Source organism: Protopterus annectens, chromosome 16.part0 (genome assembly GCF_019279795.1).
Source record: "Protopterus annectens isolate FY-2018-M chromosome 16.part0, PAN1.0, whole genome shotgun sequence".
Taxonomy (NCBI): domain Eukaryota; kingdom Metazoa; phylum Chordata; order Ceratodontiformes; family Protopteridae; genus Protopterus; species Protopterus annectens.
Window position 1 is genome coordinate 455,133,194 of NC_056750.1, and position 20,361 is coordinate 455,153,554.

Below are 20,361 nucleotides of genomic sequence, written 5' to 3' on the forward strand. Positions count from 1 at the left end.
ATTATGATTAGATCTCCTATAACATGCAGCATTTTGTGTGTTCAAGATATGGCACCTGGAGAAGAACCTGGGAATGACAGGTTGTGTACAGCCATGGCATAGTCACAGGCTGAAAGAGGGATTTATCCTTTTTTTTGGAAAAGAACCCCTTGTCATGATTTTGTTGGCACAGGTCACTGGGAACACTGATAAGGAGGCTTGGAAGCAAAGCATCCCAAGCACATCCTGAATTTCTTAAATTTTTTTTAGGCAGAGATTCAGCAGAGGAAAACTGCAAGCTTTCTTAAAACATCTACGAACAGTGGGACCCAAGTGTAGGTATACTAAAGAAATAAGAGAAAGAATACTGGTAATGGAGCAAAATGAGGGGAAAAAACAAACAATCACATATTAGTAAATGACAATTCAAGGAAAGAAGAATTCAATTCAATAGAATTAGTAAGGAAAGTACATGTATCTGTTGAGTAGATAAAGGAACATAAAAGGATACAAAAAATAAAGCAAAAATTAAAGCAAGATGCATGAAAATAATGCATGTTGAATTATTTACTGTCAACAGGCTGAGGATTATACACTATCTAAAAACCATAAGTTATGAAAATGAATAAGGGGTACTTGCATATTATCATAACCACGTTCCAAACAGACAATACCAATGTAGCCTTACTTATTCTTGTGCAGCGCTGGGTCGAAACATTAAACACAAACATTCTGCATCCTAAACAGCGCCGTACTGACACAGTCACAATAATACATCATCCACAATTAAGCTCTTACAGTGTAAACAGTCTTGTTAAGATAAGGCAGAACATCATGCCATTCTGCGGTTGCTGACACAGTAAAAAAAAGGTCAGACCATCCATTATCTTTTGTATATTGTAGTTGTGAAAAGAACAGTACCATCCTCAAGTATTGTACATGATCACAAAAGGATACATTTTTATTTTCTTCTTCTAAAATAATTTCCAGATTCTTTTACTGTTTGGGTAAGTGAATGCTAAAAGATGACTGTAGCTGTGGTGTGTCTTTTTAAGCTACGATTCTGGCGTTTAGTTAGCAAATACCTGACAAGGTTTGTTAGAAAAATGAAACAATAACTTAAAGTAGGTTACTCTGTACTACACTGTCCCACTCCTCTGCTGGGAAAATATATATCAAAAAAAGTCGGTACTTGCATATTATCGACTTGTTTGGAACGTGGCTGCGATAATACGCAAGTACCGAATAAGGCATTATATTACACATGTAAAATACACTGACTTATGAAGCACAAAGCATAATAAAGTTGGTTGGTGAAACACTGTCTCAAAGTTCTAACTTATAGTCACTATTGTTTACTATAATTTACTAATGAAAATAATTACCATACCCAGGACCTGAAACTACTGCAGTTTGCAGACAGCTCTACTACTATTCATACTACTACAAAATACATCCATTGTAAATCAACCAAATGCAAAAATTAAGTCAGTACTCTACTTACCTGGTTGTATTAAAGTGAACTAATACTCAATGAAATGAAAGCTGAGCTGACATTAGATAACTGGCAGTCAAATCTACAGCAAACTCCCTACTAATCATAAATATCAGAAATGCAATAGTGGAAAATTTAATTCTGTGAAAATATCTAGGTCATTTATATACACAAAATTTTCAGCTACCCAACACACAACTGCAAGATTTGCAGTACTGTATTTTGAGATGGAAGTTAGGCAATGCACTTAAAATGATCTGGATGTCTTCTTGAAATAAAAATCAAGATCATACATTACATGCTCATCCATAAAATGGAATGCAAGACTCTTAACTAGGGTTTAACTGCCTTCGTTCCTGTCACATTACTAACAGGGCTCAACAAATAAAAAAAAAAAACTACTCCAGAAAACTAATGCTTACAAATCAAACAAGTGGTAAGAGAACCTATAGGAACTGGTGAATGAAACTCTCGCACATGAGCCAAGAAATCCTAAAAATTCAACTCTGTTCAAAAAAAGCAAAATGTAAATCCCACCTTAAAACACACTGCACTACATGTAATCAAATTAAAAGCAAAATCCGGTATCAACTAAGATTATCCTGACCATGTAACAATCGCAATCATTCATATACCTTATTTAAAGCTGAATTCTTACAGTACTCACTTTACCACTACCTGTCATCTGATCATGCCCAGCAACCTGTTTTTCAAACCAACTGATCTAATCTCTAAAGCTTGGAACACATCTGATTTACATATAAAGGCCCTCACCCAAATCAGAGACACATTTCTTACATTGTGTTTCTATATTTCTATTTTTATAAAAAAAGTTTGTAATTTTTCTTTTCAATGTTTTGCATACAATGTACAACGCTAACAAGTGTAATTGCTGTACATACTTCCTCCTACAGCAGGTAGAACACAAAAATAACTTCACACATACATACTCAGTAGCTTAGCTAAGGCAAAGAGAAGGGGGTATAACTGCCACAGGCACAAATGTTAGGGGGTCATATCAGCCATCTGATCCAGACTGTTCTTTAGCGCAAACCAGCTTTTAAACGTCAGTATCACATTTCCAGTCAAACTTGAGCTCTGTAACTCTCTGTGTGGCTTAAACTGTAGAAAGTAGATTGCTACAGTTTAGTTTTAACACCATTTTCTTTATTAAGTGCTCTTGCTATCCATGTTCCATGTGCATGAACTGTAGCTAGTTTTTACACATTATGGACAGACAAGATTCATTTATTTTTTTATTCTCATCTGATGAAATAGGGTTGGGGCAAGGTATAGAAATGAGATCTGATGGTTTCCTGCATTTCAGGAGCACAAGGTACAGGATAGTAAATCCTGGTACAACCACCACACCTGCGAAAATAATAAAACTTTAAATCACAAAAAAAAAAAAAAAAAAAAAAAAGGACGAATGCTTTCGCAGTTAACAACCACTTCTTCACACCAATAAACATGATGTTGGCTCGGGTGCTAGAACCACCAACTACACCACTGTATAAATTTGGCTACACAAGCCTTCCCGTCCTATTCCACTGGTACCATCTAAACATGGCCTCACCCAGGAAGGCCAAACCAGTGAACAAAATGCAAGCAAATAACTTCAGCAAAGTGACCAAGTAGGCATTTAAGACTTTTCAGCTTCAATGCAGTATCAGACAAAATCAATTGAAAAGTACAGTTTCGTACCTACCATAAATGTAGATGTTCGAGTGTTCATACAGCTGCAGTCATTACAGATGGGTTATCCTGCTGTCAGGCGGGTCCTCGGTCGGCCGAATTCCAAAGTCTAGGTCCGGCGTCAGTTGTCGTCGCTTCTTCCCTGACGTCAGTGCGGCAGGGGTATAAAAAAGGCAGCAGACACCATTTTCTTCAGTTTTTCTTGCCCCAGATGTCAGGTGCCCCCAGAAGGAAGGCAAAACATAAAAAGTTATGCAAACATGCAATATAGATAAATCAAAAAACAGTAGTTGCAAGCAAATGCACCATAAAAGAATACCCCAAATAGGTTGTATGATAAAGGTGTTTGCCATAAGGCCTGTCCTAAGAGGGGACGGAGGGGGGGGTAACCTGGACTGCAGCTGTATGAACACTCGAACATCTACATTTATGGTAGGTACAAAACTGTACTACGTTCATCGTGCATACAGCTGCAGTCATTACAGATGGGTAGAATCCCAAAGCTAAGTAAGGGTGGTAGGCACTAAGTGGAACTAGGAGGAGCGAGGATGCCCTGCAGGACTGCTGTGGCAAAGCCCGCTCTAGATTTTGAGTATAGTGGAAGGTGGTAGTGCTTGGAGAAAGTGTGCACTGAACTCCAAGTAGCTGCTTCCAAAATGTCCTTGGGTAGGGACCCCCCTGAGGAAAGCTGCAGAGTGGCCCTGGTGGAGTGCGATCTGATGTATGCAGGCACAGATTTTCCATGAAATGAATAACAAAAGCGTACGCAGTGGGCTATCCATTTTGAAATTGTCTGTTTGGAAATAGCCTTTCCTTGAGCACCTGTAGCATAGGACACAAAGAGTTACTCAGATTTCCTGAATGGCTTTGTTCTGTCCAAATAACAACAAAGTTGTCTGTGAATGTCCAAGGAATGTAGTAGTCTCTCCCCTTTGTTCTGTGGATTTGGATAAAAGGTAGGCAAGTGGATAGTCTGATTCAAAGCTACACTGGATACTACCTTTGGCATGAAGGTAGGGTTGGTTCGTAAGGAGAAACTGTCTTGATGGAAAATGATGAATGGTTGCACAGCCATGAGGGCCTGTAGTTCCGAAACCCTGCGTGCTGAGGTGATAGCCAGAAGGAAGGCTGTTTTCCATGACAAGTATTGTAGCTCTGTTGAAGAAGCCAGCTCAAAAGGGAGGCAGGGTCAGCTTTTTCAATACGAAGTTGAGGTCCCAAGCTGGAACTGGTGGTTTCCTTGGGGGTTTTATATTTTTTGCCCCTCTGAGGAACTGCCTTAATAGAGGATGTGAGAATAAAGGAGGGTCTGTGTGGTATTGTGCAGAAATGGCTGAAACGTGGATCTTAATGGAGGAGAAGGAAAGGCCACTGTTTAACATCTCAGCTAGGTACTATAAAATTTGAGGTATATTTATTACACAAGGATTCTGGCCCTTTTCTTGATTCCAGGAACAAAATTGTTTCCATTTGGCGGAGTAGGCTTTTCTAGTAGAAGGTCTTTCTGGCCTCCAAGATGACATCCTGCACCTCCTTGGAGAGGAGAGTCTGTTGGGAAATTAAGGTATTCTCCATGCAGCTAGATTTAGGGTTTTGAGCTGGCTGTAAAGGGTTTTGTAGTTGTGCTGGGACAACAGAAGAGGGGCTAGAGGTAGGATCCATGGTGGGGAGTGTGTCAGGCTCTTTAGGAGCGGATACCAGTGTTGTCTTGGCCAGTCTGGAGCAATGAGAATCATTTGTGGCCTCTCTGCTCTGGCTTTTAATAGAACTTTGGTCAGTAGAGGAAGAGGCGGGAAGGCATAGACTGTCAATGTTGTCCAATTGAAAGAGTGCGTCCACTTTCCAGGCCTGTGGATGATAGGTCCTTGAACAAAATTTTTTCAACTGGTAATTTCTGTGGGTAGCAAATAGATCTACGTCTGGCTGTCCCCATGCCTGAGTTATCTTTGAGAAAACTTGAGGATGCAACTTCCATTCGTGTGGATCTGTCATATTTCTGCTTAGGTTGTCTGGCAGTGTATTTTCCTTCCCTGGCAGGAATTGTGCCTGTAGTTGAATTTGCAATTCCAGTGCTGTGTTCCATAGGGTCATGGCTTGCCTGCACAGGTGGGGTATGAATGAGTTCCCCCCTGTTTGTTTATGTACCACATGACTGTGGTGTTGTCTGTTCTTATCAATAGCTGGCCTGGATGCAGTAGGTCTTTGAAGGTCATAAGAGCATTGTGCACGGCTAGCATCTCCTTTTGGTTGATGTGTAGGTGCTTCTCTTTTTGGGACCATTTTCCCTGAATGCACTGATCTGCCATGTGTGCTCCCCAGGTGTAGTTTGAGGCGTCCGTTGTGATGATTTGAGTTGCTTGAGCTACACATAAAGGGAGACCTGTGTTTCTTTGGCATGCTTGAGCCCACCACAAAAATTCCTTTTGAAGGCACGGAATGAGTGGTATAATTGTTTCCAAGCTGTGGCTGTGTTGAGACCATAAGTTTTTTAGGTACCACTGTAGTTTCCTCATATGCAGCTTTGCACATGGGATTAGTAGGATGCAAGATGCCATGAATCCCAGAGCCTGCAGGACTTTCCTTGCAGTTAGTCTGGTGAAAGTTGCCATTTTGCTGAAGTATTGAGACAGTTGCCCTTGTTTGCCTGGCGTGAAGTAGGCCATCTGGGTGGTTGTATTTAAGCTGGCACCCAGGAAAATTATCTGTTGAGAAGGTATTAGTTTTGATTTCTTTTTGTTCACTGTGTATCCCAGGAAGTGTAACAGTTTTATTACAAACGCCAGATGCTGCAATAGAATGTCCTTGCTGTCCGCTTGGATCAGGCAGTCATCCAGATATGGGTAGATTTGTATTCCTTGTAGTCTGCAGAAGGCAATTACTGACGCCAGGCATTTCGTAAACACTCTGGGCGCAGTAGATAAGCCAAAGGGCAATGCAGAGAATTGGTAATGGGTTGAACCTGCAAGAAATCTGAGGTATCTTCTGCAATCTTGTCTGATAGGGACATGCAGGTATGCCTCCTTGAGGTCCAATGTTACCAGCCAAGACTCCTTGCCCAGCATGGGAAGAAGCTGCTGTAATGTGAGCATCTTGAATTTTGGCACCTGTAGATATGTGTTTAGGATAGATAGGTCTAAGATAGGTCTCCAATCTTTGTCTTTCCTTGGTACCAGGAATAGTCTGGAATAAAAACCTTGACCTTGTTCTTTTGCAGGTACCTCTTGAATCGCTTTCATATCCATGAGAGCGGAAATTTGTCTTTGTGCCTCTGCCCTTTGATTTTGTGGCAGGTTTGGCATGCCTCTCATTTTGGAAGGGTGTGAAAGTGGAACCTGTAGCCTCTGTCTATAATGTCCAGAATCCATTTGTCTTTTGCAACAATATGCCAGTTTTTTGAAAATAATGCCAGTTTTCCGCCAAAAGGTGCTGCCATTAAAGCTTTGCTTGGAAGGCATAGGGGGAAGTCATTGTATCTGTTTTCTAAATGACTGTGATCTATCTTCTCCACCTCTTGGGGTTGGTGCTTGCCACTGTCTTGCTCTGTAAGATCCTTGAGGTTGTCCTCTACCCCTTGGGCGTCTGTATCTGCCCCTTTGAGGTCTGTCCGTGTCTGGAAAGGACCAATTTTTTGAAGGCCAGTTTCTGCTGAAGCGTGGAGGTTGTACCTGCAGGAAATCTTTCACTGTTTGCATAGATTTCGCTTTTTCCTCCATTTTCTTTAGTACCTCCTCAGCTTTAACACCAAACAATTCATCTTTTTGAAGTGGTGCATCTAATAACTTTGCTTTGACATGATCTGGTAAGGTTTGCTCTTTGAGCCAAGCATGTCTACGTATAACAGACCCCGTGACAGCAGCTCTAAATGAGGCCTCTAAAGCATCAAAACCACACTGCAAGGTATGTTTACCCACTTGCTCTGCACCATGCAACAAATCCTGCAACTCTTTCAAATCTGGTTGTTCTGTTTGTGTCATTTTGCTTTTCAACTGAGATAACAAAAACTGTTGGTACTTTAACATATGGAATTGACAGTTTAATGCCCTCATGGTTAAAGTGGCAGATGTATACACCTTTTTCCCCCACCTTTCTAATGCTCTGGAATCTCTCTCTGAAGGTAAAGGGTTTTTAGCAGTAGAGGCCTTTATTCCATTGGGACCCTGTGAAATAGTTTCTGGGTCAGCAGTATGGCTTTTATAAAGGAACTGGTGAGAATCAGGAACCCGGTAATACCTGTCTGGTTTAACAGGGGCTGGAGGTAAAGAATCTGGATTAAGGCTGGCTTCTGCGTACACATCATCCAAAATATCTAAAACAGGAGGGATAGCCAGGGGCCTATGCTGAGGGAGCAGTAGAAATTCCCTGAGCCTTTTCTTGGAATCTGAGTAATCTTGGCCTTCCCAGTGAAAGTGTTCCCTCAATGTATGCAGGGTTTCCCCAAAAGAGTAGTCCTCGGGGGGGGGGGGGCGAGGGAATAGACTCCTCAGCATCAGAGTCTTTGACAGGGGAACAGGCATAATCCTGGTCCTCGGAGTGTTCTGAGGTAATAGAAGCCTGGTCTGAAGAAGGGTAGTCTTCCTCCAATCTGGGTCTTTTGTCAGAGGGGGGTTGAGAACCCCTGATGAGAGTTATCAGATCCTCAGCCATTTTAAGCATCTGCTTTTTAGGCATGGGGCCTTGAGAGGAGGTCTGAGGACCCTGTTTTTTAATTTTCATGGCTGCTTTAGATTTAGTGAAGGATTTAACAGAGAAGGTGGAAGGCCTGAAGACACCTTCAGAAATGGCAGGCCTGACTAAATTTTGAGTTTCCCCGCCAAGAGTGGCGTCGGTATTTATTTTTATTTATTTTATTTTATTTTACATTTGTTAACCGGGCTAGTCTGGCTGGATACATGTCCATTTTCAGCAGAGGCCCGAGGAGAAAAGCTCCACTATCAGAACTAATACACTACAGTTAATAAAGTCACTAGTAATACTAACTATACAAATAAAACTAAAACTAACATAGTATAATACGGCAAAATACAAATACAAATACGTTTTTCATGTACAAATCTGACTAGATGACAATCAAAATACAGACAGGGACTGAGGAGAAAAGCTTCAGTATCCACAAAACAATTTAAAGTAGAAAAATATCCATAGTAGCTAGTCATGACAACAAGTAGGTATTAGTTGCAAGTATGAAAGTGGTTAATATATAGTGTTAAACATGCAGGTTAGTAGTGTAAAAGATTTTAAAAGGTTAAAGAAAGTATAAAGGAAGAAATGACGTAAAGAGAAAGGAATAATAAAGTACAGCTACTGTTAGGTACAGGAATTCTGGACTTAGTGAGGTTAAGGAACAAGTAGTAGGAAAAGGAGAGGGGGAAAAAGTTAGTGAGGAAATGTAAGAGGTAACAGGATTATAGGAGGTATCTGCAGTAGGAATGGAGACAGAGGAGCCTGCGACCTCAGGTATTGAAGTCACCGGTAAAATAGTTTCATCGGTATTCAGGGGCTGTGTAGGCGCCTCACTGAGAACCGGTAGTCGGCCTAAGCGTGGTCTCAGTACTCGGTGCGGACCTCGGATGTCGGTCCTTATCTTTGCGTCTTTTGCTCAAAACTGGTGTCGGTGTATCAGACGACATGATATAATTAAATTTTTTGCCAAAATAATGAAGGGCGAACTCCGCCCGGCACTTAATAGTGCGCTTGTTGAACCTAGCACAAAAACGGCAGGCCGAGACGTTGTGGTCTGGGCCTAAGCAAGGTATACAGAAAGAGTGGAAATCCTTATGCGGTATATTTGCATCCCACAAGAAATGCAATTATTAACTTTGTCTGATATCGGTCTGAGGCAAGAAAAGTTTCCCCAATGGGGTACTTAGCTTTAAAGAAGACTTCGGCTGAAATACTTTCGTAAATCTCAGGAGCTGGCCGACCAGCACTTGCGAACTGCTTCTGCTTCGGGCACCGCGCGGCAAGAAAGACTGAAGAAAATGGCATGGGCTGCCTCTTTTATACCCCTGCCGCACTGACGTCAGGGAAGAAGACAACAACCGACGCCGGACCTAGACTTTGGAATTTGGCTGACCGAGGACCCGCCTGACGGCAGGATAACCCATCTGTAATGACTGCAGCTGTATGCACAATGAACATCGGTGTATTATGCAGTTATTTCTCAAAAAAAAAAAATCAAAAAGGCACAGTAGTCTTACTCTAAATGAAATACTATGCCACTAGATGCAAAAAAGCACAATACACACACAGCTATACACATACACATGGAGAAAATGTGTACTTCATAAAGTGAAATTGGAAAGTAGCACATTTACTATTAAATGTAAGCTTCTTCAAGCTTTGCTCAGTCCAAAGCTTGAATGCTGCATTTCCTATAACTAATAACGTACTTAAAATTTTCCCATATTCTAAATTACAGATAAATGCCTTAAGGGAAAGAAAAGCTCAGTTACTTTCCAATTTCACTGGTTATTCTTTTGCTGTGGCCTCCTACTTATAATGGCACCCTTTATACAATAGTTTTTATAATAATACAAATACACAGGCTGGCCTGTGACATTATCAACCTGTCTTGAACTCTGCCACCAGATTTGACATGTAAACCGTCCCATCACATTTGTGAAGTATTTTTTTTTTTGTACAAACAATGTGTAATCGCCAATTTAAAGGAAAACTCCGGGCTTACATACATTTTAGCTCAACCGCGAGTCATGCTGTATCCCTGTAAACTCATCCCAGCCATCTACATTTACGAGAATGCACAAACACATTTATTAGTTCTACATATCTACCTTTCCGTAACACAGGGCAGAAAAGCCCATCCCCCGTTCTTTAGTATCGCATCCTTTCAGTTCCAAATTGTCTCCATCTTCGTGACATACCTTCGACACAGTCAAATCAGTAGTCCTCTCAAGTGCAGATCCTCCCACACTGACGTAGACATTTTTCTAGGCCAGCTCATTATCAGGTACTATAAAGTGCTGAATAACTTGTTTGGGAACTCCTTTTATGTCCTTTGTTTCCTTCCGACCTGTACTGGAGCGAGCAAATAATTCCTTGTGCGCAGCTGCAGGCAACGTTCCTGGACTCCGTAGCTACTGTAATGCAAGTTTGCTCAGTTGTTGATCATACATATAGAAGTATGCCCCCAAATTTCAGCCAAATAGCACTTTTTTTTTGTCCTTTTCTTGCTTTAGTTACTCTCAGTCCGCTCGTTTTGTTTCTCACCCACTGTGCTGCATTGTTGATATGTATGTGTATATGTATGGCTGCTTCTGCCTGCATGTGTGTGAGTGAATGCATGCCTGCAAGTATGAAAGTGCAGAAAACTCACTGCTTGCATATGTGAGAGTGAATGAGCAATGCGAGAGATAATTAACAGTTTTGCATGAAAGCAGTGTGTGTGTACGTGTGTATGTGTTTGTGTGTGCGTGAGCACGAATGCTAAAGAGACTGTGTTTGCGTGTGTGAGCATGTAGATCCAGTAATCTGGATACCCTTTCAGCTACAGTTTTTCTATTTTAAAACCAAAACGTATCTCAGTGAATTGTATGAATTGTTAGTGTGTGTGAGTGAATGCTGCGTGTGTGAAGGCAGATGAGTCCATTGGTTTGTGTGGTCGCCAGTGTGTGTGTGAAAGAGGAGAGAGTGAAGTCTGCGATTCATCTGCTCGCTGGCAGCAGCAGCCCCTCAATGTTCTGGTTCAAAGTTTTATGCGATCTGTGTCCTCAATCACTGTTCTACCATGTCAGGGAAAAGCCGGAAGAAGAAGAAGCTGTTTGCTCTGCTACTTTCCCTGAGCGATAACCAAGCACGAAGTGCAGGCTGGGTCGCAGAATCCTTTACTAATGCTACCAAGATGTTTTATGTCTGAAAAGTCCGCTTTGGACTTCTGAAAAGTTGACGACTACGAGTTAACAGCTGTTATTAAAAGCATTCCGCGTCCCAGTACCGGCCTGCACCTAGTGGTTGGGGATCACTCGATTGATAATGTTTTGGTCAAAGAATAGCACAAATGGATATACAGCAGCTCTTTGCAAGATGACTTTCATCTAGAGACTGCTATTTCCTTTTTGCTTTCATGGAAAATACTACATTTCACAAATATGCATGTATTCCGGTATATAAATTTCTGCCTGCAGAATCCTGTTCAGCACACTTTAGACGATATGCTTGCTACCGAAATTCCCATGCTCCAGCTCTTGGAATGATAACCAGCTCATAGCTTCTCATACCCATACCATCCAGCTACCATGTGACCATGCCTAACCTGCCAGAAGCATTAGCCTGTAGACAGAGATGGATAATTCTGGGCACCTTTGGATTCATATTTTTTTTTAACCGATGCCATTTACTATTCATTAAGATGAACTAAGCACTACATTTGGCGATTAAAAGTAAATGCACAACTGGTTATGAGCGGATACCAAGCTTATCCCTGCAGTTTCATTCCCCCTGTCTCATTTGCTTATTGTGATTCCCGTGCCACAGGAAATGAGTGTATGTGCCTAATGAGTCTGTTCCATTATAAAGTCTAAAACTATATATTTTTTTGGGGTGTTGCTTTCATAACAGAGTGATGAACAGTTATGATAATTTGTCCTAAATTGTCATTTTACCAAGTTTATTAACCGAGTTGCACAGCTGGCACCCAGTGATTGCCACACAATTTATCAGTTACTTGGTGAATAAGTTTTGATTTAAACTTGCTGGTCAGCTGCCACCAATGTGGAATATCAATATGTACTACTAGAGACCCTAATTCAGAAAAAAAAAAAAAAAAAAGAGTACCCGGGGGGGGGGGGGGGGACTGTCTGCTGTAGCACTCTCTTTTTCTTGAGAAGGTCGGGTGATTTTAATGTACCATTGTTGTAGGGGTCAAGTGACAGAAACTGACAGATTTGGAGATGGAGAAAGCCATGCTGATGGGGACCTAGATGATGTACCCCACCAAACTCTTCCTCATGGTGCTCTACTGCAAGCACTACACTTTCTGCTTGAAACCTTATAAACATAGATGTGCTTTAGTGTGATGTTTTCCTGTGAGGGATTATTTTCCAGACAAGAAGGTAAAAGGTGACTGGCTGGTTAACAAAGATTTAGGAAATCACCTTCATTTTCAATGAAAGGAGTGGGCCTGAAAGATACCAAAAAAAAAAAAAGCAGACCCGTAATATATATGCGTGTGTCTGTGTCTGCAGGGAATTAAAAAGCCTAACTTGTTTAGAAGTACGCCATCAAAGCTAACACACACAGCTTCTTACCACCTATGAAATTATGCAGCATCCACCTGCTTGTTTAGCATTAAATACCATTCTACACAACTGTGCTCCTACTCCTATCAAATCTTCTGGGCATGGTATGTTGTCATACCATGTTGCTAAGGCCTGGAACTGCTTACCTATATCCAGCAGGTAAGTACTCTCCCTCCAGTCCTTTAAAACCATTTGGAAAAACTTCTGAGCCAAAACCTGTCTCTGTTCTTGCTCAATCCCAGAATAAAATATATCCCTAAATATGAACAAGTACCTACTCGTAAGTTATACTGCCTTATCCCCTTCTACTCGTAAGTTATACTGCCTTATCCCCTTCTCTCACTTTCTAACTTGAATCAATTGCTCTCCCTTAGCTCTCTATCAAAATTTGCCATAACCCTGTTTTTTTCTCATTTCATATTGTTTGTATTACACTACCTTACCTTTAATTTCTCTAAACTGGAAAATGTCTCACATATTTATTTTTAACCGATGTTACGTTATGTCTAATGTGTTATAATTAGTTAAACCCATAAATGGTTCATCAGTTTAGAGAAATTGATAAGTTGTATAATACAAACAGGAATTGCAATGTGAATTTACAGAAAAAAAAAACAGGGTTATAGCAAATTTAGAGAGTCGAGAGAAATTGATTAAAGTGTCATTGGTGCAACAGCTATCACACCAGGCTTTGGTGAAGAAGGCTGTTCCCACACCAGGTAGATCTGACATCTGCTTAAGTTGGTGTACCTTCAGGTTGATGTAAAAGATTGCACAGCAAAGAGTTGGGTAATTTCATGGATGCCCTGGCCAAATTTCTCCTAGTAGTATGAATAGCACCTTGGGTCCCCCCATGAATAGAGGCTACTACCTTGGTTGAGAAGGACTAAAAACTAATAGATGTTTTTGAAGATTGAAAATTGTTTTTAAAATGTTTTTGTAATACTTTGTAGCTTTTCTCCCCTAGCCTTAGGCAAAATGGGTACCTACGCAGTCACACTATCTTGGTAATCATATTTCAATAAATAAGTACATAAATAAATTCCTCTTGTTGTCAGTAGTGTGCATTCCTTTCTCAAAGCCGTGTTGTCTTTCCTTGCAATGTTATCTTTTCTACAGGCAGGCCACTAGCCTGTCAAATTTTTTTTTTTTTTTTTTTTACTAAATCTACAAAAAGTACAGTTTTGTACCTACCATAAATGTAGATGTCCGATAGACATGCAACTGCAGTCATAACATATGGGTTGTCCTGCCTCAGGCAGCCCTCGGTCGGCCGGATTCCAAAGTCTGGGTCCGACGTCGGCTGATGTCGCATTTCTCTCCGACGTCAGAGCGGCTGGAGTACATAAGCATCAGCCGACGCCATTTTCTTCAGTGTTTCTTGCCCCAGATGCCAGGTGCCCTCCAAGGAAGGCTGTAATCAAATTGGAAGACAAAAACAGGATTCCAGACAAATAAATGAGCAATAAAACAAATACACCATAACAGATATCCCCAGCTAAGAGTAACAGGGATAGGAGTGGACCCTAGGCATAGAGGGGTATGGAGGGAGGAAAATCCGACTGCAGTTGCATGTCTATCGGACATCTACATTTATGGTAGGTACAAAACTGTACTATGTCCTTCAAGAATGCAACTGCAGTCATTACATGTGGGTAGAATACCATAGCTTAGCTGGGGGAGGAGGAATGCTCTAGGAAAAAGATGGTGTGGCAATCAAACCCTGCAGGACTGCCAAAGCAAAGCCTGCTCTGGATCTGGAGTATAGAGGGAGATTGTAGTGTTTGGAGAATGTATGCACGGAGCTCCATGTAGCAGCTTCTAGAATGTCCTTGGTAGGCACCCCTCTTAAGAATGCTGTAGAGGTGGCTGTAGCTCTGGTGGAATGTGGTCTGACATTGGCTGAACAGTCTTTCCATGAAAGGAATAACAGAATCTGATGCAATGTCCAATCCATTTAGAAATAGTCTGTTTTGAAATTGCTTTTCCTTGGACTGCAGGGGCGTAAGCTACAAAAAGTTGTTCAGACTTCCTACTGGCCTTGGTTCTGTCCAGGTAGTATCGAAGTTGTCTGTGAATGTCCAAGGTATGCAACAGTCTTTCCCCTTTATTCTCTGGATTGGGGAAGAAAGCAGGCAGATGAATGGCTTGATTTAAAGAAACCCTAGATACCACCTTTGGCATAAAAGTGGGGTTGGTCCTTAATGAAACCCTGTCTTTGTGAAAAATAATAAAGGGTGGTATTGCCATTAGGGCTTGTAGCTCCGAAACCCTTCTTGCTGAGGTAATTGCCAACAGGAAAGCTGTCTTCCATGAGAGAAATTGCAAGTCAACTGAAGCTGCTGGCTCAAATGGAGGTAAGGTCAGTTTTTCTAAGACAAAACTGAGGTCCCAGGCTGGCACTGGGGCCTTTCTTGGTGGCTTAATGTTCTTGATTCCCCTGAGAAATTGCCTTAGTAAAGGGTGAGAAAAAACAGGAGGATCAGTGTTGTATCTTGCTGAAATAGCAGATGCATGTATCTTTATGGAAGAATATGAGAGGCCGTTCTTTAGCATATCTGCCAAATATTCCAAGATGAGTGGGATGTTCAACAATGATGCATCATGCCCCTTGCTGGTATTCCAATTGCTGAATCTTTTCCACTTTGCTAAGTAAACCTTTCTGGTGGATGGTCTTCGAGCCTCTGTTAGTATCCGCTGAACTTCCTTGGAGAGAGATAAGCTGGAGTTATTTATGGGATCTCCCAGGCTGTTAGCTGCAGTGTCTGAATATTTGGATGCAGTGTTTTGAAATTGTGAGTCAAAAGTAGAGGCCACTGAGGAAGGGCCCACCTCCTGGTGTGACATATGCTCCGTTGTAGTGGGTACCAGTGTTGTCTTGGCCAGTCCGGAGCTATTATGATTCCCTTGGGTTTCTCTGCTTTGATCTTTAGTAATACTGAGGTCATCAGTGGCAGAGGTGGGAATGCATAGATTGCTAGGGAGTTCCAGTTGAATGAAAGGGCATCTATTTTCCAAGCTTTTGGATGGTATGTCCTTGTGCAGAATTTTGGTAGAAGATGGTTGAGGTGAGAGGCAAATAGGTCCACTTCTGGCTTGCTCCATGTCGAAGTGAGTTGTCTGAAGGCCTTGGGATGTAACCTCCACTCGTGTGGATCTGTGAAATTCCTGCTTAGGCTGTCCGCCAACACATTGTCTTTTCCTGGAACAAACTGGGATTGTAACTGGATGTTTAGGCTCAGTGATTTCTCCCATAGCTACATTGTCAGTCTGCAAAGGGGGTAAGAGTGGGTTCCCCCTTGCTTGTTTATGTACCACATCACAGTGGTGTTGTCTGTCCGTATCAGTAAATGGCCTCGCTGGAGTTGGTGTTGAAAGGCCTCGATGGCATGCATCACTGCCAGCATTTCCTTTTGGTTTATATGCAGATGTGCTTCCTTTGGAGACCATTGTCCTTGTATACACCTGCCTTCCATGTGCGCCCCCCATCCAAGGTCTGAGGCGTCTGTAGTCATGGTCTGTGTTATCCGTGGTTTTTTGAATGACATACCATTGTGTTTGCCTGGCTCACCGAGGCCCACCATAGGAATTCCTTTTGTAGGCATGGAATGAGAGGTATGATCGTCTCCAAGTTGTTGCTGTGTTGAGACCAAATGCTTTTTAGGTACCACTGAAGCTTTCTCATGTGTAGTCTTGCTAATGGAACCAGGAGAATGCAAGATGCCATGTAACCCAGGGCCTGTAGGAATCTCCTTGCAGTCATCTGGGTGAGTTTTGCTAAACCTCTGAAATAATGAATTAACTTCTCTTGCTTGTCTTCTGTCAGGTAAGCCATCTGAGAGGCTGTGTCTAGTTTGGCTCCTAAGAAGATTATTTGCTGGGATGGCTGTAGTCTTGACTTTTGGAATTTGACTGTGTATCCCAGAGCTTGAAGTAATCGTATGACATAATCCAGGTTTTTTGTCAACATCAATTTGTCGTCCGCTTGTATGAGGCAGTAGTCCAGCTACGGGTAAATTTGTATACCCTGGAACCTGCAATGAGCAATTACTGAAGCCAGGCATTTTGTAAATACTCTGGGCGCAGTAGATAAGCCAAATGGCAATGCTGAGAATTGATAATGCTCTGGCCCTGCAAGCAATCTGAGGTATCTTCTGCAGCTGTGTCTGATAGGGACATGCAGGTATGCCTCCTTGAGGTCCAGAGTAATCAGCTACGACCCCTTGCCCAGCATGGGAAGGAGTTGCTGTAGAGTCAGCATTTTGAACTTTGGTACTATGAGAAAGGTGTTTAATGCGGACAAGTCCAGTATTGGTCTCCATTGAGATTCTTTTCTTGGAACAAGGAACAGAGTAAAACCCCTGGTCTTGTTCTTGTTGTGGAACTTTTTCCATTGCTTTCATCTGAGTCAGCAGAGTGATTTGCTTGATAGCCTCTGCCCTCTGATTTTGTGGAAGGTTTGGCATGCCTTGTTTTCTTGGTAAGGTATGAAAATGAAACCTGTACCCTCGGTCTATAATGTCCAAAATCCATTTGTCCTTTGTCAGTCTGTGCCAGTTTTCTGCAAACAGAGACAATTTCCCGCCCAAGGGAGCTTCTAGTTGTTCCCTGGTAGGCAGTGATAGAGGAAAGTCATTGAGATTGTGGTTGTGGGGCAGGTGAAACCCCTGTGTCACTTCTTTGGTTTCCTGGCTGCCATTGCCGTCCCCTGTAAGGGCCTCTGTATTGGCCTCTTCCTCGGCCACGTCTGTTCTTACCCCTTTGAAACTTTTCTGGATTAGGAAAGGACCAGTTTTTTGAAGGCCACTTCCTACTGAATCTGGGGGGGTTGAACCTGGAGGAAATCTTTCACAGTCTGAACTGATTTTGCTTTTTCTTCGATGGTCTTTAACACATCCTTAGCATTTGTACCAAAAAGCTTGTTCTTTTCCAAAGGTGCATCCAGAAGTTTTGCTTTAACATGATCTGGTAGAGGTTGATCTTTTAACCAAGCATGTCTACGAATGACTGCCCCTGTCATAGCTGCCCTACATGAAGCTTCCAGTGCATCATATCCACACTGCAGGAAGTGATTGCTTACTTGCTGAGTGTTATGTACAGCTTCCTGCAAAGTCTTCCTGTCTAAAGGATCAGGAGTGGCTAATGTTTTTTGTAAATCTTCTAACAGATAATCCTGATATTGTAACATATGAAAAAGGCAATTTAAAGCTCTCATAGATAAGGTAGTGGATGTGTAAACCTTTTGCCCCATCTCTAATGACCTAGCTTCCCTGTTGGAGGGCAAAGGATTTTTTGAGGTGGAGGCTGAAACTCCTTTAGGCCCCTGTGAAATAGTTTCCAAATCAGCAGTATGGGCCCTGAATAAATGGGAATGAGTTTCTGGGACCCTGTAATACCTGTCTGGCTTGGCTGGAGCAGGAGGAAGAGAATCAGGGGTAGCACTAGAGTCAGAATACAAATCATCCAGAACATCAAGTACAGGAGGAATAGTTAAGGGCCTGTGCTGAGGCTTCTTAAGGAAAGTCCTAAGGCGTTTCCTGGAATCAGAATATTCCTGACCTTGCCACTTGAAATGTTCCCTCATGGTGTGCAGAACTTCCCCAAAAGAAATATCCTCAGGAGGGGAGGCCGAGGGGATGGAGTCTTCTGCATCCGAGTCCATATAGGTCTGAAAGAGCTCTTCCTGGCTATCAGAGTGGACAGAGCCCACAGAATCTTCATCTGAAGGAGTAGGGTCAGAGGGTTCTACCCGGGGCCTTTTATCAGGAGGAGGCTGGGATCCTCTCTCAGGATGGGCCTGTGAACCTCTAATCATGGAAATTAAATCAGCAGCCAGGGACATAATTTGTGTCTCTGGAGTCGGCTGAGGTAAGGATTTAGAAGTAATATGCTTTGTTTTGCTGGCTGCCTTAGCCCTAGTGTAGGCCTTAATAGACATGGCCATAGGGGGCCTGGCAGCTCCATCGCAGGAGTGACCTTGTCTACAGCAATGGTCTCGGGCATTTCCTCTGTTTCGGTATCCGGAGGAAAATCTATAACTGGCGTCGGAGTAATGTCTGGAATTGGAGTTGTCGGTAATGCGGTGTCTTCGGTTCGGAGCGGTGGAGAGACCGTCTCAGAGGGAACCGGAGCACTCGCGGTAGGTTTTGGCGTGGAGTCTGTGGTAGACGCGGGCCACGGATGTCGGTCCCGGTCTTTTCGCTTTTTGGGAGTTTGCGATGTCGGAATATCCGACGGCATGATGTAAGCAAAATTATCGCCGAAAAAATCTTCAGTGAACTTCGCCCGGCGCCTGAGAGTGCGCTTGTTGAAGCGAGCACAGGCTACACAGGCCGAGACGTCGTGGTCTGGGCCCAGGCAAGGGAGACAGTAAGAGTGGAAATCCTTATGAGGTATTTGGTTTACCACAAGAAAGACAATTGTTAACTTTTTCAGTAATTTCTGACATCGGCTGAGGCAAGAAAAGGTCCCCAATGGGGTACTTAGCTTTTTAGATGACTTCAGTATCGTAGAATACAGGAGCTGACCGACCGGCACTTGCAAACTGCTTCTGCTTCGGGCACCGCGCGGCAAGAAAGACTGAAGAAAATGGCGTCGGCTGATGCTTATGTACTCCAGCCGCTCTGACATCGGAGAGAAATGCGACATCAGCCTACGTCGGACCCAGACTTTGGAATCCGGCCGACCGAGGGCTGCCTGAGGCAGGACAACCCACATGTTATGACTGCAGTTGCATTCTTGAAGGACATCAGCAGTCAGATTTATAGACGTTTGCTGACAACTAATGTTTTGTGTGTGTGTATTTGTGCATCTGTGTGTGTCTGTATGTACAGGGATGTCAAGCTTCCCACACAACCACACTTCTTCAACTTGTTATAATCATCTTTGAGGATACTGTAATTCGAGAAGATGCATACCTGTTTTTTTACAAAAAAAAAAATGAGCATTTGCTTTTCCCCATTCTTTGATTTCTTCAAACAAGAACGGATCTTTTCTGAACGACTGTGCTCAAATTTCTATGATTCATGTGCCTCACTTGTAACTTTTTTTCACAGCATTGTTTCAAATCATTTGAAAGGTAACCCTGTAAATGAGTATCAGTCTGGAGAGCTAGTTAAGTTGTGGAAAGATCAGCCTGTCATCAGTTAAGTAGTTATCTTCATATGGCTGATAATCTGACCCTGCAGTGTGTTCTGGCAGACCACACCCTTTTCTGCTAACTGTATGTGACCTCGCACTTTTTTTGGTCTAGACTTTTATTTATTGACCTAATGAAGCCACTTATTTGGAATGTATAATAATCCTCATGTTTTATACCTGTGAAAGTCTTAAGCACTTGCAAAGCTGCCCACAAGGCCACTTTCAAAAAGAACCTCTAACTAAATGAGGAATGCATGCTGTATCACTAAAATGCAATGTCCAGTAACAACAATGGAATCCAGTGTACAGAATATGTTCTGTACTCATCTTAGTGGGACTAGAACACCTGTGGTATCAAGGTTGTTACACACAAGTACAGCGCACTCTGCCATTGTTTAGGAGTGCTTTTATTTGAGTAAGTTAGACTTCATTTCCAGTACTGCCAAAAAATAGAAAATGCATTATAATTTTGGACTCTTTGGCTCATGTGACATAGATACAGCCCTGCTAGATTCTACTGTAGTTTAAATGTAAGAACTGAAAAATGGGGGATAAATGATCTATCCATCAGTAGCTTGGCTAGACCCACAGCATAGCCAATACCAGGGACAGAAATCCAGACATACATGCATGACTGTATGCTACTACTGCAGCAAAATGTGATGGATGTACGGAATAAGCCAATGGACCTGAGTGGTCAAACCATTTTTACTGGGCAGGTGTTGGTTTTAGTGACAGAGTAAGGAGGTACAGTTTGCAGATCAGTGGCATTTTGGAAGTTGAAAAAGGATCTGACTG

The 20,361-nt window shown here is 42.4% G+C and overlaps 1 protein-coding gene across 2 annotated transcripts in view; it reads right to left on the reverse strand.

Moving 5' to 3' along the window:
• RABGAP1 (RAB GTPase activating protein 1) overlaps positions 1-20,361 on the reverse strand; it is a 4,144,188-nt gene that overhangs the window by 3,858,614 nt on the left and 265,213 nt on the right. The window lies entirely within an intron of this gene.